Here is a 14,785-nt window from a genome sequence, read left to right on the forward strand (position 1 = left end):
CTTCGTATCGTAGGCAATGGGAAATGATGCGGTTCAGTACTTCCGGTACCGGAAGTACGGGTACGAGATGCATGAGCGTCCAGAACCATCTGGTGCTGTGGGACGCGAGGCACGCGTGTTGAGCTGGAATCTGTACAACCAGTGATTTTGCTATGATGGAAAGCCGAGACCCGGATGTTGAAAAGAACATTTTCACAGCTAATAGTATATGTACGCAAAGCAACCTGTTCATTGTTGATGTATAATAGCCCACGAGTATGCAAGGTTTATGCTACTTGCAGGGTTTGGAACGGTCTACTCCTTTGAATGCTCTCGATATTTTTTTCTCTTTCCACTCCTTTCCCATCTATTGTTATCTGTTGTGTTATTCTTGTCTCTAAACTATAATAAAATCACAAAAATACACTATAGAATTAGTGTTGGGTAAATCTGAATCTAAATGAATCTTTGAACTGAATGAATGACTCTGAATCTCTATTCTGAAGATTCATGAATCCTTTCAATTACAATTTCGGGACAGTTTCAGGAAATCAGAGACAAAACGTATCTTTAAACTGAATGAATGACTCTGAATCTCTAATCTGAAGATTCATGAATCCTTATTGAATCTCATTAAATTCATGAATCCAAAAAATTAATCCTTAGAGTTTCGAGACAGTCCGATGATGTATGTGGTTGTCCCTGGACTTCACGGTCAGCACTTCTGGAATAAGTCCACCCCTCCACCCCCCTTCAGCCCTTTTAATTTTAGTTTTTTGGCAGTGAATCATGAAGGATTCATGAATCTTTGAGGATTCATTTAAATTTATGAAAATTGATTAATATTTTGGCAGTCAGCTCAAGATTTGAATGACTTTTCACTGAATCATTGATTCATATGAATGACTCTTTTCAAAAGATTCAATAAGATTAAGGATTCATGAATCTTTTTGGATTCATTTCTATTCATGAAAATTGATTATTATTTTGGGAGTCGACTCATGATTTGCATGACTCATTACTGAAATTTATGAAAATTGATAATATGTTGAGAGTCGGCTCATGATTCCTCATGACTCTCATGATTCTTCATTGAATTTTTTATTTATATGAATGACTTTTTCCAAAAGATTAAATAAGCACCACACCATATAGAGTAGATAAATTAACAAAAACCTCATTGAATCATGAGTCCTTATAGTCAGCACTTTTGGAATAAATCAATACCCACCCCACCCTCGTTCAGCCCTTTTAATTTAAGTTTGTTGGCAGTGAATTATTAAGGATTCATGAATCTTTGAGGATAGTTTTGAATTTATGAAAATTGATTAATATTTTGGGAGTCGGCTCATGATTTGAATGACTCTTCACTGAATCAATTTTTCATATAATAGACTCTTTTCAACAGATTCAATAAGCACAGCAATATATATGGCAGATAAATTAACAAAACCCTCATTGAATCATGAATCCTTGGAGTCAGCACATTGGGAATAAATCCACCTCCATTCCCACCATCGCTCAGCTCTTTTAATTTAAGTTTGTTGGCAACGAATCATTAAGGATTCATGAATCTTTGAGGATTCATTTGAATTTATAACAATTATTTTATTTTATTTTATTTTATGACAAATATTTTGAGAGTCGGCTCAACATTTGAATGACTCTTCGTTGAATCTTTGATTCATATGAATGACTCTTTTCAAAAGATTCAATAAGCATAACATATATAGTGTTATCTATGAGTAATATATAGATAAATAGTTAAATTGTGAATAGATAAATTAATAAAAATAAGATAAAAAAGAAAATGTAAAAACTAAAACAACAATAATTCAAACACGAACAAATACGTACGAAAGCATATACATCTAAAACATCAAATTTCGCTCGTAAAAAAATCCATTCGAAATAGTATATTGGTGGTTGCAGTTTTATGAGCACACTATTTTGCCTCCCACACCGTGCGACATCGTGAGACTTGCTGGCGCACCCGCCGCATCCCGTGTGTGTGTGTGTTACGCGTGCACCATTAAAAAAAATAGCCACCCCTAGAAACAAGACCAGAATCAGATCGCCTGCTGAGTCAATTTGTCCGGTTCGATCAATAAAAACAAAGATCTTCTCTGCCGTAGGCCGTTTCCCAGATCTAATCAGCCTACCATCAGTGGGCGCACGCAGACTTCCACTTCATCAATCGAACTGTATGAAAGTAAAGCGCGGTTTTTGCTCGTACCCCGGGTGGGGGACGTATTTTGCTTTGCCCCGGTGCTACACACTATCCTCCCCCCCAAAAACATTGTCACCGTTGTTTGAACGATTTTGGATGGTTTTTGGTTGTTATTTTCTAGATATTTATCATCACCCCCCCCCCCCCCCCCCCCCCCCCATCGAAGGATCCGACCACCGAGGAAGGGTGCTTTGGTTCGTAAATTTTCAGAAAGACGATAGCGAATACTTATGATAAAATAAAACGAACATAAAACCAGCAAGACACACCAACCCCGACCCAATCCGTTGATGGGGGGGCAGCGCATTTTAATCGCTAGTCAATCACTTTTGATTTTTTGGTGTATTTTCCTTCTTGTTTTGTTTTGCTTACGTTTTGTTTCTTTCCAAAGCGAAGAGATCAGTTACTGTGCATTCCCTCAGGTGGAATTGCTTCGCCAACGAAAGAGGCATCGGAGACATCGCCCCATGGCTCCCATAATCGAAGGCATGAGTTATGGGAAAACTCGCTCTCAACCCCCGTTTCTGTGCTCTGCCGTCCGGCACACAAAAGCGATTGGGAGGTTTTTGTTTTCCTGGTACGATTTTATTTGGATTTTTATGACGCCATTTTTCTCCCACTGCCACCAAAAAAGAAAAACAGAAAAAAACTAAACACTCATCCGGAGTCCCGCGGGAAGGAGTGCGCAGTAACTCCCGAAAAAAAACACAAAAAAAGACGAAGGATGACCCCCGGGGTCCGGTTATCTCGACATACCACGTGCACTATGCTCCAGTCCTATTGACTGCTTTACGTTTTGGAGCATGCCAAACAGAGGTGAAGAAGGGAAGAAAAATACACACACACAGAGTGTTTCCCATCCCGAGGGAAACGGAGAAATGGTCTCTCCACAGTGAGACAGTTTTATTGCATTTATTTTTATTTTATTACCACCCGTGTGTGCGTGTGTGCACGGTTCGTCATCTAAGCCGTGCGTGAGCAGCAGTGGTGGAGGCAACGTTTGAATAGGAACTCCTGCTGCTGCTGACGGGAAGTTTAGCTCGCGCAAGGTTTTAAGATTAAATCACGATCACGGCGCACGGCGGTTACCGTGATCTTTATCGTTTGCGCGAGTGATGGAATGCTCCACGAAGCGTAAGAATCGCCGAGAGGGGTAGGAAGCATGGTGATGGAAGAAAAGAAGCTGACAGGGAGAGAAAAAACACAAAATATGGTTAAGTTTGTCCAAAAACGTCGATGACGAGTTTTTAATGCCGATTTGTCGTTCCACGCGCGTGCTTCATTCGGCTTTGTGCTTTGGTTTTTGTGGCTTGAGGAATCGAGAGGAGTATACAGGCAGGGTGACAAGGTGAATGGTATTGTATCAAATTTTAAACACACACTTCCTCCATTCGGTGAAGTCGCTGGACGGCGATATGTCCAAAGGCTTCTTCACAGCGATTTTGGGGATTTGTGGAGGTATCTCCAGAAGATCTGATCAGAGTTACCCGCGATAAGATTGGAGGAAATTAGACTAAATGATGGCATAAACTGGCCCATTGGATGCGTTTCTGGTAATTGATACGATCAGCAAAACACAACCGAAGGTGTGAGAAGGTAATTCGGGGGGAATATATGTTTTTGGGGGAAGAAATTCCTCATTAAGACTGTTAGAATGTCTAAGAGCACACCTAGGGATATTGGTACAGTTGCTCAACAAAACGAGTTCTTTTCCCAGGAGGTTAGGTTTAGTTTGATCATTTCCAAAAACTATCAGGAAACTGTTCTCAACTTCAGAGTTATTGTCAGGATCAGGTCGTTTGTTAGAATTTCCGTTTTCCGCCATCAGCTTCATCCAACATTGGTCTCGAGTTTCTGTAACATCGGCACAGGATGTGAACACCCGGCAATGTCAGTCTGTGTGGATGAGCATGGTTAGACACTTGTTATCACCTGTCAAAATATTGCTTCCAGTCCGCTTTCATCGACAATGACAAGCTTTACAAGGACGGATATTCTTTGGGGAATTATTGAAACCCGTCAACAGGTTGCGGTACAGCTACCCTCGGCCTGCACGGAATACCGATCGATCGATGTCAGGTTGGGTACCCTTTTAAGATACACGCACATTGATTATATCTTTCCCCGTTTCTGGATCGATGCGTTCCGTATTCCGTCATGTGAATTGTGTCCCGAAATCGATACGTTTTATTTTTTGTCTTTCATCTCATCGTTCCCCCTCCCCCCCGGTCCCGGTCACGTTCCTGTACAGGGAAAGGTATAGGGATTCGTACAAGCATGCACCAGTAGGCGGAAAGGTCCTCCACCGGTTATGGTCTAACACCGGCCTGGTCCAGGTTTCTACCATGGCGTTTCTCCACGGTTGACCTGCGCGTCCATCGGTACGTGAAGTAATTGGATATTCCGCCTGTCAGGTACCGCATGTTGAGGATGATCCGGTCGAAAGGAGTCCGCTTCCGTTACGCTTCACTGGATGGCCAGGCATGCTGCAACCTGCCGGCTGACCCAATTCCAACGCTTTGCCCAAGCCCTTGAAAACTTTCTTAGTCTTCCTGACGGTGAACACAATCACCGTCAGAGTGCGCGTCACATTTCCCGTGCAATCCCGGAATCGGGAAATTGTTCGAATATTTCTTGCGCTTACTGCGGAGAAGTAGAAGCAGTTCTATTGCTTAAGGGTGCCAGAAAATGTATGGGAATTCCATGGAACTGATCCAATAGAGAGAGAGAGAGAGAGAGAGAGAGAGAGAGAGAGAGAGAGAGAGGGGGAGAGAGAGAAACGCCACGCATCATTTTTAAAGGAGAAGGAGAATAATTCTTGAATATTTCTCAAAAGCCGTTGTGACTGCCAAGGTGACTCATAAAACTTCAACATCACAGGGTAATTCATCAAATATTTGGTCTTCGATATTTATTATATCCTGTATTAATATCACTATTATGCGAATTCACTCATATAATTATTGGTTTTTATTTACCCACCTCAACTTATACATTTTTTAAGGCATAGACAGGAAAGCTTCTTTGGACATGTCCTTGTCCAATGTCTAGACGAAACTCCTCAGACTATCTCCACACTTTCACATTCTGTAAATCGTATTGATGATTGATGATGTTCGAATATAATATACTCAACGCGCCTGCAAAATACCTTCCAGAAAACTATTTTCAACAGCCTTATATTATATATTCTTCCTTTTTCCTTCTCTCTCTCTGCTTGGGGAAAGATGTTTTGCCCATTACCTCTTCGCTTCTCCTGTGGTCGTCTTTAACAGTTCCCTCTCTTTCTACCGCAATGGTTGTTTGCTGCTCGTTTTCTTTCATTACATGCAACATGTTTATTAATTAAGGTGACATTAATGAGTTTTTTCACACTTTGCTTATTAAAATGTAAATGAGTGGAGTTGATTAAAATGGGGTTTTTTTTCGTACCGCATGCTCTCCATCCTTGCTTTACGGACGGTGTTTGAGATGGAGGTCAGTTCTGTGATGGTTTGCAAGTAGTTTGTATGGGTGTAAATGTTGACCACTTACGTGATTCTTCCTCTAACTCCTGGGAAGATGTTTTCGCCTTTGTGAAGGAAGGTTATTCGGAGACGATAAACTGGTGGGACCCGATGGATATTTTCTACTATGAGTTATTAAAATCTTAAAAATACTATAACTGAAGACAATGTTGAAACAGTCTGATGGACATCAGGTTGGGGATTCTAGCTAACAAGTTCTACAAGATATTTATTCTCCAAATATTAGTCTATCAGCAAATCACCTGCAGCTGCACCTTTAGGAATTCTTTGGAAAAACAAGGCTGATTATCGACTAGATGTCTTCTATTTAATATTGAGCTTCTAAAGAAAACAAATCCATCAGCATCCGGTTGCAAAAACCAGAGTCCTTGCAACAGGAAGTAAGCTTAACCATCTCCATGCTCGATAGAAACGCTAAGCCCACTCCGCTAGGGACACTTCCATGTCCAAGTGTTTTGGAAGGTGAAATTACAATCAATTACACGCACGCCAAAAGCTTTCAACGCTGATCCACCTGTCCACCTGAGGATTAGCTTACAGTTTTACCGCCTATATCGTGTAGACCACGAGAACAACACTGTAATTCTGACCCATTTCTCAAGAATAGAATTCAACATACAAAAAAAAATCTATCGATCCATCAGTCGAACTGACGGGGATTTTGCAGGACTTAGCATTTTTTTCCATTTTCTTTCTCCTTTTCACTTTTGTGTTTTTCGAGTTTTTTTTTTAGTGTGTGCAAAAATCTTTCCTTGTGCTGCTTTGATTCAAGGATATGTGCGGATGTTTAGGTTTTTTTTGGTGAAGGTCTTATTCCGGGATTTCTCCTTCCCGACCCGAGTTCATTCTTCTTCCTGTGTTGTGAGCCGGGGATTTTTTTTCCGTTCTCGTCACTATTCAATTAGCAAAATTAGCTCTTCTTTGTCCCTTTTTTTTTGCTAAATACCCCCGAATGGTTGATTCTGCGTTTCATATTCGCGACCTGCACCGGTAACGAGATGTGTGAGCAGGTATGAACGGTTTTGCTTCTCTTTGCCCTTTTTCCGACAGTACACAGCGTATTGTGATCGATATACGATGGTGAAATCAGTTTTCTTTTTCTCCTCACTTCTTTTAATGTTTTGTTCTGGGTTTTGCTTTCGTTTCGCTTGTATCTTGTCGGGAGCAACCTTTTAACAAATCGGCCATGTGCAGAGGGATGCTATCGCGAAAGGATGGGTTCTGTTTGTTAAGCTTCTAAGCTTACCATGAAGGATCTTTACGTTGCTCTAGATCCATTTTACAAACAGCCAAAACCGAAAAAAAATCATACTCTGTACAAAACTTTCTACAAAACCTATCACCATTGACGAAAAACCCGAATCAAACGCATTAGCCTGCACAAAAGAACAGAGAGAATAGGACGGGGAAAAAATAGGCACCAAAACACCAAAAACTTCCAACAAAAAAAAAGGATATAAGTAAGCTTCGAATCAGGGTCTATCCAAAAGCGAAAAACCCTTGCATCAAAAGTTTGCCACACATATACACACACACACACACAAACTGATTTGCTATTCTCACACCAAGCGTATAGAAACCTTGCACACCGTAACGACGGAACCGGATGCGGATGTGAAAACGCAAACGCTACCTGCCGTAAGATCAAACGATGTGGCCCTAAAAGTCTTCGGCTTTGGTGCGAACAATGAGCTAAGGCTAATAAAAAAAAACAACAGAAGAAAATCGCACTGTACATAAATACATGTACACCGCACACATACATGAACCGGCAAAGAGCATAGATCAATGCTGTTTGATGCGCTGCTGCGGCACCGCTGGCACAAACGCTAAATTCCGGAAGCGAGTTTAGAGTAAACCAATCAAATCGAAACGGGTCCTCCTTTGATGAGTTCGGTTCGCTGATGAACGAGCCGGGGGAGGGATGGTGGATTATAGGAAATAATCGTAAAAGACTTTTTTTCCTTTCTTTTTTATTTTTTGTTTTGTTTGTTGATTTATTTGAATGCTTTTACAACTTGCTTTAGTTTCTCTTCCCTCTTTTTGTTTTCTTTTGTCCTTTTTTGTTGTTTATACTTGTTTAATAGAATAATTTATATCTTTTGTATGTTTTTCTAATACTTATTTCCTCTTTCTTCTTGCAGTTTTAAATCTTCAATCAATTCTTTAATAAACAACATCAAAATTTCAAAGCAACCAAAATCACCTAAAAGTAAGTAAAATATATATTTATTCCTTTTCGAATGCCTGGCACCATATCAAGTCGCATCGTCGACGACTGGTAGCGATGATTTTATGATTTTCTTAAACTCTACCCAACTGGAAGACCACTTCCGGCGAGAGAGAGAGAGAGCCCGTTCGTTTAGGGCGACCGAGGCTGTCAGCGACATAGTAGTAGATGGTAGCACTGCAATCGGCCAACTTGTCGGCATTATTGTTCTCAAATTGACTGTAAACTTTTGTCACTTGGAAGGAAAATGGGGTGCCTCTTACGGTAGTGGCAAAACCTTACCAACGACTGATAGCAATTGACTTTCCCGCACCAAAAAGCACTGGCTGGCACTGGAAAGATTGTAAGGTTTTGGGCGGTCCCGCATCTGCCCGCGTCCCGCATCACCATTTTCAATTTGCTTATTTACGGTTCACGATTTTTCCTCCATCCTCCCAACCATCTCTTTTCCCCCTCTCCTTCCCCTTCCTTAAGGGATGGGTAATCAATTTCAAGTGAGGAAATTTTTATCAGCAAAGTTCACGCATCCAGACAACCAACCGAACGCTCCGAGTGTGGCCAATAATTTGACAAATGCGTTTCGTAGCCCGGGACGATGTTCAACAAAAAAGGAGCGGAGGTGGGGAAACAGAAGGTGAAAATGATGGAAAGCGGTGGTTGGGAATGCTGGCACTGCTGTTAGTTTCGCCCGTACAGCCAATCGTAAGCATCCTTTTTTCGGTGTCGCAAATATTTTATCGGACCAACACGGACGATAAAACCGTATCGGTGGGACCCTCTCGCCGGTTGCGGTTGCGGCCCCAACACAATGGCTCGTTGGGTGGGAAATCGGGTGGAAAAATGCTTTACTTCGATGTTGCTTAGCGTACGTGAGCACAGCAATCCGGACGGTTGTTGGTCCGGGCTTCCGCTTCGAAATGCGACAATTCGATGTGCCTTTTTTCCGCTTGCATTAGGAGCAGCGTATCGAAGGATTGAAGTGCTGTTAAATAATTTGTTACTTGCTTGCGGTCGAAAGTTTTACACAGCGAATGCTGCTAGAGTGACTTGAGATATTGTCCAATTGTATGGTCAGCAAAAGTCAGAAAATAAACAAGAAATTGAAAACAAATTTTATTCAAAGTTTAGAAGGAAATATATATATTTCAGAACTATAAATGAAAAAAAAATAAAATAACATTTAATAAAAATAATGTAATTTGAAAAGGACGAAATTTAAATATGTAATTTTGTTGCTGATTCAATTACAGGGTTTTCAAGGGCATAATTGACATGTACACAAAGTTGTTTTATTCAAGCGTTTAAATGTCAACTGTCAACTGTCAACTGTCAATTATACAAATGAAGTGTCATTTTTAAATATAAATAGAAATTCATAGAACAATGTTCTTCTTCTTCTTCTTCTTCTTATTAGGTTGATAGGTTGTAACAGCCTCCTATACTTGACGTATAATCAGAGGTATCCTATCATGTATGGAAGGGGATTGTCATCCATATCTCCGTTTTGTTTGTTGTTGATTTGTTTCGTTGTTTAAAGTGTCCGTTTCGTTACTCTTCCGTTTCTTGCAAAAACAGGCATTATTATTTATTATTTTTTCTGTGTTGTGTTTGTTATTTGTCTTTCTTTTCTTTTTTGTTGTATTCTTATTATTATTTTATTTGTTTAATCGTTTGGATATTTTTATTATTATTATTTGTATGTGTGTTTATTTGTTTTTTTTTTATTATTTATGTTGTACATTCAATTATTCATATTTTATTTCTTTTGTTAAGGTACGAATTGTTTTCGAACATTTCTTTTTAACAATTGGTAAAAAAACCTTTAAAACCTTTTTTTTTTTCAAGAATTTTTATTAAAAAAATTATAGTTTTTACAAAGAATATTTACTTTGTTTTTAAAACCAGTGAACGTAAATAAAACAATATTAAGAAAAATGCAAAAATGAAATCTAACTTAACCCTTTTCTTAACATCAATATTAAATTTACTACAGCTCGAACTGTTTCGGTCCGTCGTAAACTTGAAGCGTTTCCAAATGTTTTTCCTTTTTCTTCGCAAAGGGTACTTATTTCTATCGAAAATGACCACGATGTACATAATCAAGTAGGTCAAGAACGTTGGCTAACACTTTGCAATGGTTTTGTTTTGCAAAATAAAAAAAAAACAAAAAATGACGAAATATTTTCCACCATCTAATGCTTTGAGGGGAACCTCCTTTTACGTACGTGCAGAAGAAAAAAAATTAAAATTCCGTCCAGTAGCATATAGTTCAACACGATGTAACCAAGGTCTGGACAGCAAAAACCTGGTCAAGATAACGAAAACGAAAAAAAAAACTGATAAAAAGGGTAAGAAAGTTAGAAGCAAACAAAAAGGGCAAAACGAAATGGTAGCGAAACGGAACGGAGTGACCGGCAAAGATAATCTTATTAAATTGGTCATAAAATTAAATTGAAGATGAAAATGAGAGAAAACTTCTGCCACCGTCCGGCGTACGATCGTACCCTCGACTCGGCGGTGAAAAACAACATCAACAACAAAAAAAAACAACGTTCTGTACGTGCTGCTCCGGTTCGGTTTCGACTTTTTTTTACGTTTATGATGTTTTTCTCACCCGTTCCACCAAATTTCAATTGATGCGCTCACTGTTGTCCGACCGGTGGACCATTATTATTGTCTACTTCCACTACTTCTCGGTGGTTGCGGTTGACGCTGGACGCCCGTGAAACAATTGTTATCTCGCCGGGTAGGAATTGGAATTGGGTGATGTTGGGTGGTTGTTTTTTTTCTTCATCGCCCCCTAAGCAGCTTATACAATCTCAACCCTCCTCCCCCCAAAACGCAAAACGGGGAACGGCTCTAGCTGACGGCTTATTTCGACATCAGTGCACGATTTTTCGTAGCTGTGGTCGCATTAGTAAAAAAAAAACAAACAAACAAAAAATAGAAACCGAAGTATACAATTGAGTAAACGAATTCCCGCATTCGAATCGTATCGGAAAGGGAAAGAGGGCCGCAGGATGCTCTCGCTTCATCGCTGACAGTTGCTTTCATCCAAATCTTTTAAGCAGCTTCGGAAGTTTAGAAAAGTTGAATCTATTATCGAATGGCTATTACACAAAACGAACACATTTATCGTAGGGTGCAACAGCCAACAATCGCAAAAGGAAAATTTATTACCCTTTTTTATCGGTTTTGTTTCCGGAAAGTATTTTTAACAGGGCATTGTTTTGATCTTTTAATTAAATTATTGGCATCGAATTAAAAAAAAACAAAATATCGATTAGGCAAAAAAATAAGTCTAGAGTTTATGAAAAAAAATATTTTTTCTAATAAATAAAATTTGCTGTGAATGTAAATTTTTTTTTTCAACTTCGCGGAGCGTTATTTGCTCAGTGAATTTTAAGTAAGGAACGCACTTAACGCGCTCATTTAGGTGAGCGGAGCGATTGAAGTAGTGATGGGCGCTCCGGAGTGCACCTACAGCTCCGGAGCCGGTTCCGAAGCCGAATTGCTTTCTCGTTTTGGCAGTTTTAATTGTTAGTTAGGCAGAGCGAGAAAGCATGTTGTTTTGCCTAGTTGTGCCCACGAAGCATTTGGTTGAAATCCGACTTCAGAGCCGTTGGTTCGGAACCAATAATTTCCGGAGTCCGTTGCAGTTCTGGAGCAGGCTCCAAAATTTTTTGAAGCTAGATTGAAGTAGCTCTTTCCCTTACGACCCAAGTCTCTCTCTCTCTCTCTCTCTTACTGGCTTTTAAAGACTTCTAAGGTCACTCCGGCCATTTCTGGCGTACTAGACATATTTTTACCAAGTAGCCGGTTAGTCAGTCCTTGCTACGGAGGGACGGTCCGGATGGGATTTGAACCCCGGTGGACCGGCGCCGTTTACCACATACACCACGAAGCCGCTTAGAATTTTGAGGTTTTAAATACTCCAATTCCTTGGATTTCAAACAACGTTCAAGACTGGGTTTTCCGGTGTTATTCTAATGACATGTCCATCCAGAGTTTGATGAGTCTAATTCGTTCTATCAGCTGAAGACAGTCCATGCCTCTGAGGCGTGGATGTGAGTAGTATTCGATTCTAGTCCTAACTTTGATCTAGATCTGGTCTTGAGTGTAGACCAGGAGTCTCCAAACTACGGCCCTCCCTAGCTATACCGAGATTATGCCTCAGCGGTGGCTATTCCACTCAAAGCGGCCCGCCATCCAAAAAGTTTGGAGGCCCCTGGTCTAGACATGTGATTTGATTATTAAGAGTATCCTCAGACTTAAGAAAGGATGTGTTTTTAGTCATCACCAAAACATGTATCTCAACATTAATGTTCTTGTCGGTGCTTAGTCTCTTCTTGGCTTAACGACTTCTAAACTCACCACCTCCAAGGTCACGTTGGCCTTTTCTGGCTTACTACTTTCTGGCTTTTACCACGTAGCTGGATAGTCCTTGCTATGAGGAGATGGTCCAGATGGGATTTGATACCCAGTCCTGTCGTGTGGAATCGTCGCCGTTTATCAAATACATCAAAAGAATTCTTAGAATTCTGAGGTTCTAAATACTCCAATTCCTTGGATTTCAAACAACTTTAAAAACTGGGTTGTCCGGTGTTATTCTAGTGACATGACTTACCAGAGTCCGATGAGTCAAATTCGTTATGGCAGCTGTAAAGAGTCCATCTCTCTGATGCGTGGATGTGAGTAGTACTCGAACTTTTGTTTCATTCAATGTATTCCCACGTAGTCCGACGTTGGTCGTCTAGACATGTGTATAAGAGTGTCCTCAAACTTTAGATAAGATTTGTTTTTGATTAATGTTCTTGTCGGTGCTTACATTTTTGCAATAACAAACCACAACGTGAAAATGCATATTTTAAATGTTTTTTTAATTATTAAATTTTTCAAGTACAATTTTTACAAGATTGACAAGATTCGATATAAATATTAATTAAAAAAATTGTCTAATGTTACTATTATTATCATAATTTTTATCAACACCCCAAGTATCTAATATTGAAGCGTGAGAGCATCTTTCCGATGACTGACTTGCTCCACATTCTCCTTGGCATGCTCCATGCATATCTTCAGTTTTTTTTTACAAATAAATTCCACATGTGAACTCTTCATCGCTTTGATTTCTTTCTTGCTGCTGCTTCTTCGGCTTTCCATCCTCCTTTTTCTCTCTATCGACGGGTTTTCCTTTTACTTCCCATAGCGGCTGCTGCAGTCATCCATCCATCATTCGCACGGACCCAAAACTGCAGCGCGCTCCCTGCAATTACGCGCATAACAATAAACATAAAAGATCCACCTGCTGCACCACCAACTGACCCGCTGTTCTTCCTTTCTTCTGCTCTGCCTCCCTTTGCTCTCTCTCCTTCTGCTCTGCCTTCGCTCTGCTCCAGGCCTACCACCCAAACCCTTCCACACACACACACGTGTAGAGATCCATAAAAGGAGCATAAAAATGCGCCGGAATGCAAGCAGAATCGGAGGGTAACCAACGGGAGCGAATGGAACCGTGTGCCGCAAGATGCACTTGCACGCGGACGGTTTCGCCATGCATTCCAGCCAAACACCTCACTGGCCCTGGCCCGTATACCTCACGCGCCCTGTTCTTCGCCCTGTTCCCCGTACTAGAAAAGCGGGAACCGTTTAGGGAGAAAACCGCTTATGAGTTTTGTTGTTGTATTTTACGTTCCAATTCTCGTTGCTTTTTTTTCTCCTCTGTCTCTCTCCTTGATCGCAACTGTATCCCAATCACTTACCTTGGTGCTCCGTCTTGCTTTCTCCCCGGTGCAATTTATATTGTCCATCACTTTTATCTTTGCTACACATTTTCCAACCATCCAAGTGGGTGCTGCTGCGTGTGTAGCTTCCATCTTTTTTCCATATACCCGATTCAGACGCAGTTGGCAGCATTCGTTCGCAACCGAACGAATGGTAGGAAAAACAAAACAACAGCAACAAAAAATAACCTCACACTCTGACCCCCCCCCCCCCCCCCCCTTTCTCCCTGGAAGGGAGGGATGGGGGGAGTACAGCAGTGCTATCATTTCGCGCGATGCACCATTATGCATGCAAATGTGATTAAATATTCATTAATATAAAATATAGCAGAGCAGTATTTATGCCTCCAATACATTATCCTCTGGTGCACCTTCACAAGCGTTGGCTCGGATCAGGCAGGTCGCAGGCAACACAAACACACCGACATGCCAATTCACTTTTGCTGTAGAGCGAAAGCAGTGGAAGCACACATTGGGAAGCACAACCCAAAAACCTTGATTAAGAATGCCGCCTGTGTGACTCGTACGTTTCGGTGAACTCGCTTAACGTCATTTCTGGTAGCGTACGGCACCTTCCTTTTAGTTTATTTTATTTCCTTCTTTCATATGCATGTGTAAGAGCATTGTTATTGTTTTTTTTTGTGCTGAACTTTTTAGCTTCGAATCTGGCAAGAAATAGTTCATGCAATGTCAACATTTTGATGATTTTATCTCCTTTTCTTTTTATATGTTTTTTGTTTCTATGTAAGAAATATATGTTGATTTTTATATTGTTTTAAAGAAAGTTAAAATTTTATTTTTTTTTTCAATTTACTAAACTAGTCAAAGTCCTTATTGAAATATAACATTCTATGGATAACTTTAGTAAAAGTTACACTTTTCTATTCATCCTTTTTGCGTGCTATAAATATAAGCACTAGCAAAACTTCGCCAGCATCCATGATCGCTGATGCAGCAATCACAAATTTGCATATGCTCTCGTTAAAGAAAATAAAATCTCAAACACGATATTTGTTCAGTTCGACAGATTGCTTCG

At 40.3% G+C, this 14,785-nt stretch overlaps 1 long non-coding RNA gene across 1 annotated transcript in view; it reads left to right on the forward strand.

Moving 5' to 3' along the window:
- LOC125763514 (uncharacterized) overlaps positions 1-14,785 on the forward strand; it is a 185,685-nt gene that overhangs the window by 134,816 nt on the left and 36,084 nt on the right. Inside the window, exon 5 of the long non-coding RNA XR_007418352.1 lies at positions 7,881-7,948. This is a non-coding gene — a long non-coding RNA (uncharacterized LOC125763514). The remainder of the gene's footprint in view (positions 1-7,880; positions 7,949-14,785) is intronic.

This window comes from Anopheles funestus, chromosome X (genome assembly GCF_943734845.2).
Source record: "Anopheles funestus chromosome X, idAnoFuneDA-416_04, whole genome shotgun sequence".
Classification (NCBI taxonomy): Eukaryota; Metazoa; Arthropoda; class Insecta; order Diptera; family Culicidae; genus Anopheles; species Anopheles funestus.